Source organism: Argiope bruennichi, chromosome 1 (assembly GCF_947563725.1).
Source record: "Argiope bruennichi chromosome 1, qqArgBrue1.1, whole genome shotgun sequence".
In the NCBI taxonomy this organism is placed as follows: domain Eukaryota; kingdom Metazoa; phylum Arthropoda; class Arachnida; order Araneae; family Araneidae; genus Argiope; species Argiope bruennichi.
Genome location: NC_079151.1, coordinates 104,183,288 through 104,196,079, shown reverse-complemented (window position 1 = coordinate 104,196,079; position 12,792 = coordinate 104,183,288).

Here is a 12,792-nt window from a genome sequence, read left to right as displayed (position 1 = left end):
TCTCTAAACATTTGTAAAACGTGTTTAATTAAGGGTTTTGTTTCCTCGTAATTTTATCAGTTATAATGTCTAAGACTTGCTATTATTAAATTTGAAAGGAAAGTTAGAATTTTCTTTTACACAATTTTTTTAAATTAAAATGTAATATTGGTCAAATTAAGTAAAAAAAATTAGCCATTTCATAAAATCTAAAAAAAAAAAAAAGAAACAAAAAAGAAACGAAAATAATTAAATATTCTTTTCAGATTATAATACATAATATCTATCAATCTTAAAATACAATTTAAAAATTGAACATAAATAAGAAAAAGAGATAATGTATGTGACAATTCAACAAAGCTCAACTATCCTCTCTATTGGACGATGGTAAAATACATGTTAATTCTTCTCAAATATGCATCAAGATCATGCTTAATCATTTTCATTTTGTTCAGATTTTAGAAAATGACTAATTTTTATTACTTAATTTGACAAAAGTTATATTTTAATCGCTCTAGGTGACTCACATATCTGTGGAATTATAATATTAATGGACAGACCAACAGTTCGACTGTGATAGTGAAGAATACTTGAAAAAAATTACTTCATCTGCAACTCTGGATCTTCCACATTTCAGTTACCCACTTTATTTCAAAGTATACAAAATAAAAATTTAAAAATAATATAAATAATAAAATAAATATAAATTTCCCTCATCAATCTGTCAGTGGCTTTTATGTGTGACTGATGCATATTTGAAATATATGTAACACATTCACTTGGCGATCACTCAAATTTATTGGATATATTTTATGTTTATCCTAGAAATCAGTTGCTAATTTTTCGAACTCTTTTGGTTACTTTCTTTGACTTATAAGACGAAAAGATTAATTAGGATCCAAATGCAGATGTCAACAGATAGAAAAACTACTGCAATCTGATGCAACTGCCAAAATCTGATCAGATCGGATTGTAGGCCTGAAGATTTAGTAATTTTTCATTTTATGAATTTTATTCTTCATCGGCATATTTGATATTTTATTGTTTAATACACAATTTGCTTGACTCAGGAAGAAAGTGTTCCAAGAATTTATGAATTCTTGCTTAATTATGCTGCCTAATGTCAGTGCAATTCAGAATGGCTTTTGATATGTTTGTTTGTGTTATTTCTGATCAGACGACAATAGTCATAGAACCTGGATGGTTGTTCTGCCAAAAATTATTGAGATTGCCCAATATCCAAATTGTACTTCTGTTGCATAGTAAATACATATATAACTTTAAAGAGGACGTGCGATCATATAGATTATCTGTGTAATTTTGAACGTCCCAGGAATAAATAGTCAGATTGTTTTTATTAGCAATAAAAATAAAAGTTATTGTACGTTTCTTCTCAAGTTGTTTAATTCATTAATTATAGAATATCTTCATTTACTTTAAAACCAGGTAGAAATACACTCATGTCCAAAATTAAGGTCACAAACATAAAATCTGAGAAGTGAAAAACTATTCACTGTGTTGATACGAAATTTGGCACAGAGATACACTACAATGGAAGACAGAACATAGACACATAACAACATGGAAAAGATTTTAATTGGGAATTAAGAAGCAGGATATATCAAAAAGTGTTACATTATGAATCAGAGATAAAGCATTTATCTCGGGAAAAGCCTGTCTAATATGGAGTGTGACCACTGTATACTGCTATACAGGCTTCACAATGAGTTTTCATACGGTTTATGAGGGTGTCAATAAATGCTTGGGGCAACAAAGCCCATTCTTCCAAAAGCGGGGCTTTTAACTCTTGGAGGGTATTAGGAGGGGGGGGGGGTTATGCTGTGCAATGGCTCTTCCGAGATCATCCCAAACATGTTCAATAGGATTATGATCCGGAGACCTCGAGGGCCAGTCCATACGTCGAATATCCTCTTCCTCAGGAAAATCATCAACGATCTGGGTTCAGTGTGGAAGCGCGTTATCGTCCATAAATATGAAGTCTCGGCCAAATGCACCCCAGAACAATCTCACATAGGCTTCAAAGATCTCATCCCTATAGAGATGTGCATTGACACTACCCGGTGTAAGACTGCCCAACATTATGCCACCCAAGATAAGGATACCTCTGCCATCAAATCTGTCGATTTCTTTTACGTAGGAGGGATGATAGCGAGCTCCTAGCTCTTTCCAGATGAAGTTTCGACGAATGTCACTCTGTGTGGTAAATCTCATCACTGAAAAAAGCACGCCCCCATTCTTGCTGTGTCCAAGACTGCTGTGTTAGGCACTACAAGTAATGGTCTTTTTGTTGGATGCAGTGAAAGGGGCGCACTCAACTGGTCGCCGGGCATAAAGGACCCTCTCTGCTAGACGTCTATATACTGTTTGTCTGGAAATTCTTATTCCAGACGCAGCAGCAAGGTCAAGAGCAAGTTGAGGAGCCGTTGTCAGCTTATATCGTCGTACGCTTAATGCCAAATAGCGATCCTGTGCAGGCATCTTTGTTCTGTGACGGCCTTGGCCGGCCTTCCTGGTTACAGTACCATTGTTTGGAATTGATTCCACAACCTGGATACCACTTTCGATGCCACTTATAATCATCGAGCCACCTCCACTTGAGACTGCCCAGCTTCAAGCCTGCCAACGGCTCTCCATCTCAAAGAATCCTCTAAACGATTATGAGAAATTCTCACTGGAAACATGTTACATTTTTTGTTTTAGTTCAATATTCACAAAATTGCAGACAAAAGTCCCAGATGCCTAAACGGTCTAATTTCATTAGTTCCTCAAAAACTAATGCTAAGCAACATTTTTTCCCACAAGAAAGGTTAATATCGTGTTACCGGTCCTTCACAATGTATAAAATATAATTTGTTTAAATTTTACTGGTAGCCATTTAGAATTACTTTGAAAAACATTTTTGTGACCTTAATTTTGGACATCAGTGTAGTAGCTTTAAGTAAAATATTACTGCTTTGTAGCTAGCATTTAAAATATATCAACATTGCTTAACATTTTCCAATATACTAAGATTTTAAAAATAATTATTTGCCTGGAAATAATCTTTTTCAGAAATTTTTATTTCCAGTTTAAATTTTATTCATGTTTTATTTTTATTATTTTTTATACAAGTTCATTTTCAAATCAATGTCAGCCATAATTAGTAAGTTTGTTTTTAGCATTTTAGGATGAATTTATTCATTCAATATCAATTTAACTGAAGTCATTTTATTTCACTTATTTCAGACTTATTTATCTTTAAGCATTTTTTTAAAATAATAATAATATAACTATTACATGAGAAAAAACACACAATTTAGATATTTAATTATAAATATTAATATTTTATGAAAATATGAAATCTGAGGGATCGCCTTGCTAAAAGTGAGAGTACTTTTTATAATAGAAATATAAATATTCTTTAATTATAACAACAATCACCTTTTTATTTGGTTTTAATTTAAAAAGGGATAGGAAATTCAATTTTAAATGCATATGAGACAAAAATATTTTATATTCTTACGCGCAGAACTTACGTAGTTATGAAATTAGTAATAAAAAGAATTAATATCTGTTTATCCGTCGCTTTTGAGAGTGTGTTTCGTTTAGTCAAATCATTTTGCCATGTGTACAGTAAAGTATTTTTTACAGCTGATACTAGCAGAAATATACTGCAGATCTTTATCCATTATCTTAATAAATGCAAATGGACTAATCTAAAATTCATTTGTTAGAGATTTCTTCAAATCTTTGATTTTACACGCTTATATATATATATATATGTCTCAAGTCACAAGGCAAAGGAACTTCAATGTTTTTCAAAATCTCTTGAATATTTTGATAATTAAAATTTTAAATATACCTGAATTTTATTTTTTTAATTAAATAAAAAATTAATTAATAATTGTAGTTAATTTATTTAATTGATTAAAAGATACATCTGGCCTTACATCAATAAAGCATCATGATGAAATATTCATAAAATAGTTCATGATGATTATTCATTAATGATAATTTTTCATCAGGATAATTTAAAGTTAATTTATAGATACGTTAGATCATTTATATATGCACACATATATTTTTCTTTCTAAAGTAAATATATATACTGAAAACCATTTAAGTAAAAGTTTTAAAGAATAAAAAACTAAGGGCTTTGCAAAAACTATTTGTAACTACTTTCTTAAAGACAATCTTCATTGGTATTGATTACCTTTTCCCATTCTTTAAATAAAATAAAGAATAAGTTATTTATTTGTAAAAGATACATTAATTAAAAATCAGATTGACATTTTATTAGAAAATTATGAAATGTGTCTTATTCCAAATAATAAAAAGTGCTTTCAAAAGTGCTGTTACAAATTTATCATAGTTCTATTTTTTTTTTTTGCTTTTTAAATAATTAATTCTTGCATAAGTAAATATCTTCGTAATAATAAAAGATCAACGCTTTAAGTTTTTATGTATATGAAAAACCATCGTAAGAACTGTCTTTTCTTTGTAAGATAAAAAGTTTCCACTGAGATCATTTTTTATTAATAATGTCAAAGAAAAAAATGCTTCCAAAAGTATGAAAAAATAAAATGAGAAAGTAATTCAATTAGTTCCATTTTTAATTGCAAAGATATTCGAAGAACTTTGTAGAAGACGAAAACTAACGAACTATTTTTTAAAATTCCTTTTTTCTTTTCCAAAGTAACATTCGAAATATCAAATTAATTGAAGGAAATTGAAAACGAAAATTGATATAGTCCTTTTAAATTAGAAGTAAAAAAAAAATTAGCAATTTACTATCATTTAAAGTAATCTTACCATATTGTCTCTCAGGAATTCTGTAACAATTATTTTTTTTCTTAACGAATATCTTCCACTGTTAAAATCTTTCACGGATTTTCAAGTTATTATGTTAAGTAAATGTAGCGGATGTATGATGTAGAATTAAAAACAAGTATTATTTAAATTTCTTTTGGTTTTTTTACCATCTACACCAAGAAGTTAATTTCCTCTTCATTAAAAATGCGTTTGAATTATTCTTTCGCAAATTCAATTATAACTGATTTGAAAAATCAAAGTTGTTTTAAAATTAAATCACAAGAAGTCCATCAATTTCCAATTGCACACTGCACTTCCCATTTTTTTATACATCCTTTTCTTCAAAAAATGCCGTTTTCTTAGTTTAAAATTTTGCCTTATCTTAATCTACTGAATTATTTTATACATATCTTTAAAAAAACCAATGTTTTAAGTCAATCTGTAATCTGTATGCAACGATAATGTTCATTTTTGAAAAAAAAAAAATTAAAAAATTACTAGAAGTTTTATAATAATTTACTTCAGTTCTTACAACGTGTTATTCTTAGGAATTTGTTTGTCATGATTTATAATTAAAAAAAACTGGAACATTATGAATGCATATTTCATTTTAAATGCGAATTGTTTCTCGTACCATGTAGGAGATTATTTTTTGTTCCATTACAGTGTGAAAACAATGGTTTTCTAATTTGAGTTTTTGAATTTACAATGTATTTTTAAAATACATATACCACAGTTCTTTTCCCATTTCGAGGAATCATCTCTTTTGGTACCTCATTCTCTCAGGACTATTTTATTCATTATGTTAACGAAATATTTGAAATGGTTTTCTTCTTGTTATACAGAGGAAACCTCTTCAAAGAAATGTTAATGGTTTTAATGTTGTTTGCATAATAAACATCAACTGGTGAAAATTATTATTTGCAGATTTTTTTACCAAAAATTCAAGTAACGTTATATAGAAATGAGGAATATCAAATAAAAACTACAACAACAATATACGGTATTAATTACAAATTAGTGTAAACAAGATATTAATATCTCTAAAAATGAAAAAAAAATCATAATTTTAGGAGAAAAACAATTTTCAGTAATTATTTGAAATAATACATTAAAAAAATTCGAAATTTTTCTTCAAAAATCTTTTGATGTAAATCTTACTATAATCATTATCTTAAAAGATTATCCATTTTATGAGATTTTGATTGTTTGAATAATCAATATTCTGATATCAGATTTCGAACTAAAGCAAATAAAATTAATTCAAGCATGGATTCAAACTGTATTGAATATTTATTTTCTTCATTTAGTAATAAAAGAATGAAGCTCATGTGAATGCAATAATTGTGGTAATAATGGTATCTGTGAACACGATAAATGAAACATTTAGCAAGATTCAGTATACATGTTAAGGTAAATTAAAAATTTTTCTCTCAAATATAATTAAATGTCATCTTTGCTGATTAAAAAAAAAAATTTTTTTAGAACTTTTGTACATTATCTTTACTTTTGGCCATAGCCTCAGATTTTTACTTCTTATAAACTTATATATATGAATAATATTCTAGTCTTCTAAGCAGTTACTTCTAATTAAATTGATTTAGATAAATTCTTTTAAATGTAAACTGCTTCAAGTTATAGCAGCACTCCCACGAAACGTGAAATATATGGCGGGTACAACAATGCACGGCAGTTCGATTTTTTAATTTGAGTGTTTCACATGCAAATGTTCACTATGAGCTTTCAATTACATTCATTTTTTGCATTTTAAGTCTTAAATTGCCTTTCAGTTGATTAAATTTGCATTTTTTTCACTTATTTATTATTCAATTTTTTTTAAAAATTGGAATTATGTCTCATACTAGAGACCAGATTAAATATTCCATGATAGATAGACAAAATGAATTTAGTTATACCAAAACATGTAAATGTTTTGAGGTATCATATTTGTAACAAGATGCGAAAAGAGAGTTGAAATATACACAAAGAAAAAGCAATTGAAATTTATGAAGAGATCACTATTAAGATCAAAGAAATTTGGTACAAAATTTCAGCTTTAATTTTCATTTCTAAGAACAATTACTCTAACCACTATTCTGGACTATTTTGGATATTTATCTCTAGCATTAGTTTAATTTTAAATTAAATGTTATGTTTAAAGTTTATTTTATGTTTAAAATAAATGCTATGTTTAAAGTTTATTTTATGTTTAAAATAAATGCTATGTTTAAAGTTATGTTAATATTAATATTATGTTTAATGTTATATTTAAAATAAATGTTATGTCAGAAAAGAAGCAGAAAAACTTGTTGCAATTGCACTCTACAAACATGTATTGGAAAATGTGCCGGTGTGAGAAACCACGGAAAATGCCACTAAAGAAAGAACAATTTTTAACTTGCCACAAATTCAAAAATGAAATGACCAGCAACATTGTTGATTTACAAAGCACTCAATAGCTTCAAAAAAAAATACCCTGCCATAAGAAAGAAGAAAGATTAGATTTTAGATATAGCATTCGCATTTAAATGATAATGCTTATAAGTTTTAAAAGCTCAATCTTTTAACAGCTTTAAGTCAGAAGTTACAAAGAAAAATGTGAAAGTTGTAACATCATAGAAATTGTCATTGGTAAATGCTTTAATACATTTCAATCATTAAACTTGCAACAATTGGAAGAATTTTGTGCAGATGGTTCAGCCATCATCCTTGCTTTGGCATTAGTTCATGTTCGCAGATGTGAAAAAAAGAGCTCTTTAAAATTTTAAAATAATTATTGACAAAATTAAAGTTCTAAGAAAGATATTGAAATACAGGCATCACCTTTAGGATAAATGCTTGAAGGAAGATATAGAAATTCTCCGAGTATTGATTCTACCTATAGGAACGACAAAACGTTAGCGATGAAAAAGATTGCTGATGATTGTCGAAAGGCAAGGAAGGTTTCAGATCTTCAGTTTCAGTATGTGCATTTTAAGCACATGTTATCACCTTCTACTTAAGCTCAGTGTATACTTCTTCACTTCAGACGGTAATATTGGATTTCTTCTTTAAATATATCATCTAAACTTATGAAGGTGCGATGACACTGTTATTAATACTGGAAGTCATTACATCCATTCTTTTAACCCTTTCTAAGGCCGTGGGAAGTATGCTTCCCACCAAATTTATCAATCTTTGTATGAATTTATGTAGGTTGGCATAAGTTCTGACAAATATTTTTAGAAAGACAGAAACTTAGATGCTTCAGTTCTTTATCTCACACAAAATGATGTCTCTGGATTTGTTACTTAATTATTGATTAACCAAATTAATTAATTAATGAAATTAAATTTATCTAATAAGTTAAATGAATCCCTTTTCTTATTCTAATTTTAAGCCTAAACATAATATGACTAGAAAAAAATGGCCCTTTAAAGGTTTAAAAGTTTAGAAGAGTTTAGCAGCAACCTTGCAGTTCATTCTATTTTCCAAAAAAGAATTTTGTAAAACATTTGGATAGAATAAGAACTGACTTCCAAGAATTCTCTTGCAAATTATCAAAATGTTAAACTACTGCAAGAATTTACCGAATAACAATAAATAATTACTAATTACATTTTTCTGCCATTGAAACAACTATAGTCCATAGTTTTAGAATGGAATAAAACTGACAATGGAATATTGTATAGCTTTTATTTCAGGATCTCAGATAGCCTTACGAACTAAAATTATAGAAAGCGTTTACAAGTCAGATGGCTTATAGTTGCCAGTCGATTGATTCGACTTCACTTTAAAATTAGAGAGGCACTTGAAAGTCTTAAGGAGTTTATTAGGTTTCAAATAAAATATTACATATACGTATTTTTTATTAATTAAATTTAATCATAAAAATTTATATTTAATGTTATCTTATCTTTTTTGAAACTCTCCTTCTTCCAAATGTAAAAGTGATCTTGTGGCAAAGAGGATTTTTTTTTTTTTTTTTTTACCAAATCTGGGATACAAGTTTGTTGCTAGGCGCATTAGTAAAATATCACATTAGAGAAATAAGCTTGCAGAAAATACTTTCATAACAACAACAACAACAAAAATCACAACAGTTCGTAAGTTGAAACACACACACACACACAAAAAAAAAATGTGCTGCATAATAATTATAGTAAAGCCTATTTTTGGCATTAATCATTAGTTTATAATCAAATAAATTATCACATTTGGCTAATTATGTAGGTAAGTAGTCAACACAATTACAGAAAACTACCTCTAAAACTTTAGGAAAATATATGAAAGATTTTTAAGAAGCAAGATATTAACATTATTATGGGGAACAAAGACGAAGTGAAAAAATTCTAAATAAATTCATCAATGATATTCCAGTCCTAGACGAATTTTCCCTCCTATTCCTATATGATGCAACAATTTTTTTTCACTTGAATTACCAAGACCGCCATTTTGAGTTTTTTCAAATTTCATGCTTAAAAATTTTAATATGATTTATGTATTGTTCTTGAATTTTGTAACGACTTTTAATGAAATATAAGAACAACTTCATATTCCTATTCAATTTCCACTCAGCCGCTTTAACTTCCATAATCAGTATGACATATACCTATTTATACCTAGAACCGTCAAAATGACGGCTTTAGCAATTTAAAAGTTTATAGTATTTTATGAATCATCTATGCAATGATGGGCATCAAAATGTATTTACATTGATCTATACATCATTATCAGATATTTCTTGGAAAAATTTGAATTACATTTTTCCTATGAAATTATATTGTTTGATCCAAGGTCTTCGACAGCCGTTATATTGGGATCTATTTTATTCCGATTATGATTCAATTTAGAACTAAATTTTCTGACTGGATATCCTATAAATGCGGATACAAACTGTTTTTCTTGTTTTCTTTTTTTATAATTAATGAATTATTACAATAAATGTTGTTTTTGTTAAATTATATTCCGTTATTTACATAAACTAGGCCAAAACTTACAGTGAAAGCCATGGTGATCAAAAATACGTCATTTTGACGGGTATGGAAAAAATAAATATATATTTAATATCGGCAGTTCTAGTGTTAAAAATTGGTGCTTTTCAATCTACTTTAATACATTTCCATTGTGAAAATTATTTATTCTGTTTAGTTTTAGAAAAAATCCAGCACTGAAAATTTTTTATTCTTCTTATTCCTTTCAATGAACGAATACAACAACCAACTCACAATAAACTATGTACCGGTGAGAATTTAAATAAATAAAAAAAAAAAAAACATCTGCTTAGTCGAAATCATAAGCTCCGTACTTTTTTAAATGTGAACCATACATTTACGCGTCTATTTTGTAATTTTTAATCGATATAAATGCCAAAATCTTCTTTAAAAATATAAATAAACGTTTCTTTTTATATGTTTTAATTATTTTTTAAAATTCGGCAGCAATTTTTTTAAATTCAAGTTTTAGTAACTAAACGACAATACTATTATCGTTTGTAGCTTGTTTACACTCGTAATTCAAACCGTTTTTCTTGTTTTCAATCGATTTGTTCAAATTTTAGCATAATTCTTTTTATACAAGGGGTTATCAGGAAATATGGAAGCTGTTGGGGATTATAGAATTTTTGAAAGATCAGTATTGAAACGAGAGTTACAATACACCGAATATTTTAGTGATGGTGACTGTAAGGCATTTCTGAAAGTAAAGGATGTCTATGGAAAAGATACAGTCACAAAACTTGAATGTATAGGGTGCGTTCAAGAAAGAGTAGCGTCACGACTTAGGCTGCTTTCTTTGACTGCTGTTCTAGCAGTAGAAACTTAATGCATAGGCAGTGTCCAGAAGGGAGTAACAGCTGGTGTCGATATCAGCAAGTTATGAGTAACGGATCAGAATATTCAGAAAAATCACCAGGTCTTCCTAGTTCTGTCAAGAAGCACATTTAGAACTCTGTAATGGAGAGTTATTAAAAAAAGGCTTGCATGGTATGACACAGAACAATAATGAAAGTTTCAACAGCATCTTGTGGTCAATATTACCTGAAGATCATTTTGTGGAACAAGAAACTTTGTTTTTAAGTGCATATGTAGCAGCCATATTGTTTAATTCTCGCTATATAGGACTATTACCTATTTTTAAACATCTGGAAATTCCAATTAATCCTCCGACTTTAAAAATCTATATGGGAATCGATGATGAGCGCATTAAGAAATCGAGACGCCAATCATTGCCATTCACTAAACTAACCAGAAAAAAGCTGTAAGCTAAAAAATAATCAAAATTAGTTAAAAATTAAGTGAAAGAGGGTTTGACCTACAAATATGGTGAATTTTAAGAATAAAAAAGGAGTACAAATTTTTTTATGGGGCATTAAAATCTTTAAATGTGTTTTCTGAAAAACTGTATTTTTCAATATTTTGCTTTACGCTAAACATCACCAAAACACATCTTTTGAAGATATTGATTTGAAATTTTGCGAAAATGTTTAAATATATTTTATTAAATATATGAACTAAATTGAACTTTATTGAACTTTATTTTATGAACTTTTATGAACTTTATTTAAATATATGAACTAAAATCTAATATCCATCTTCATTTTTTTTTCATTTTATTGTTTTTTTTTGTGAAAAAAACATGAGTCTTTTTTTGAAAAAAAAAATGAGTTTTGGCACAAAATTTCAAATAGTTCAAACACTTTTCAAAATTTTGCACCTCTTTTAGTTCATAACACAGATATTTATTTAGTGTATAAATATTATTGAAATATATTTATTAGAATTTATAGTAGAAAGTTTACCGTAAGTGCAATTTTTCGTTAAAATTTGACTAAAAATGACCAATATTTCAAAAATTAATAATAATTTCAAACAAATTACAATTAAATTTAAAGTTTTATGCCCTATTTTAAATAAAAACATCTTTTGTTTATTTAAAATTTACATTTAAAAAAAAGTCTCTGAAGGTAGGCACATACCTTAAGTAAACAAAAATATTCGAAGAAAGGTCATCTCATTGCTTTCATAAAAGTATCATCGACAAATAACATACCAATTGTGGCCGGTAGGGCCGTTATAATGGAATATATTTTATTTGATTATGAATCTGTTTAGAACTAAAATTTATAACCGTATATCCTATAAATGGAAATACAAAATGTTCTTCTTGGGTTTTTTATTAATAATTAGGGAATTATTATATTAAAAGTTGTTTTTTGTTAAATTATATTTTTTTATTTACATAAATTAAGCCAAAAGTTGAAATGAAAGCCATGATGATTAAAAACCTGTCAATTTGATGAGAGTGGAAAAAATAGTTATATATTTAACATCGGTAGTTCTAGTTTTGAAAATAGATGTTTCTTCAATACATTGTAACATACATCAATTATCAAAATTATAGAATTATATTTAGTTTAAACAAATTCCAGCGGTTGAAAATTTATGATTCTTCTTCTTTTCAATGAATGAATACACCAAATAATCCCAATGATGTATGTACCGTAAGTATGTAAAACAAAAAAAAAAGCCGCTTAGTGGAAATCATAAAACTTTCCGTATTTTTGTTTATCTAAACAAAAAAAAAAAATGAATCTTGAAAAAATTGTAAAATTGGTCATATTTCTGCTTACATAAAAGTATCATAGAAAAATAACATACCAATTAATTAGAATTTTCGTTATTAATGGAAAAATGAAAAGAAAATATCATTTTTTTTCGATGCCAGTAAAAAAAAAATGAGTGGATTTATAAGACAGAACAACCCCAGATAAAAAAAAAAAATACACACAGTCACATTTGTCGTAAAAAATAAACATTTGGTACACACGCAGTCAGACATTAAACGAATTGAATGAAAAGATGGCGCAGTAAAGCATATAATCTTGATTACTTTATTGAAGAACATCTCGCTTTCCAGTCGAGTATTTTAAGATTTCGTTAAAATGATGAGGTAAGATGATTGGATTTTTTTTTCCTTATCGTCTTGCTCTTCGAAGCAGCTATAAATTTATATTAAAACGTC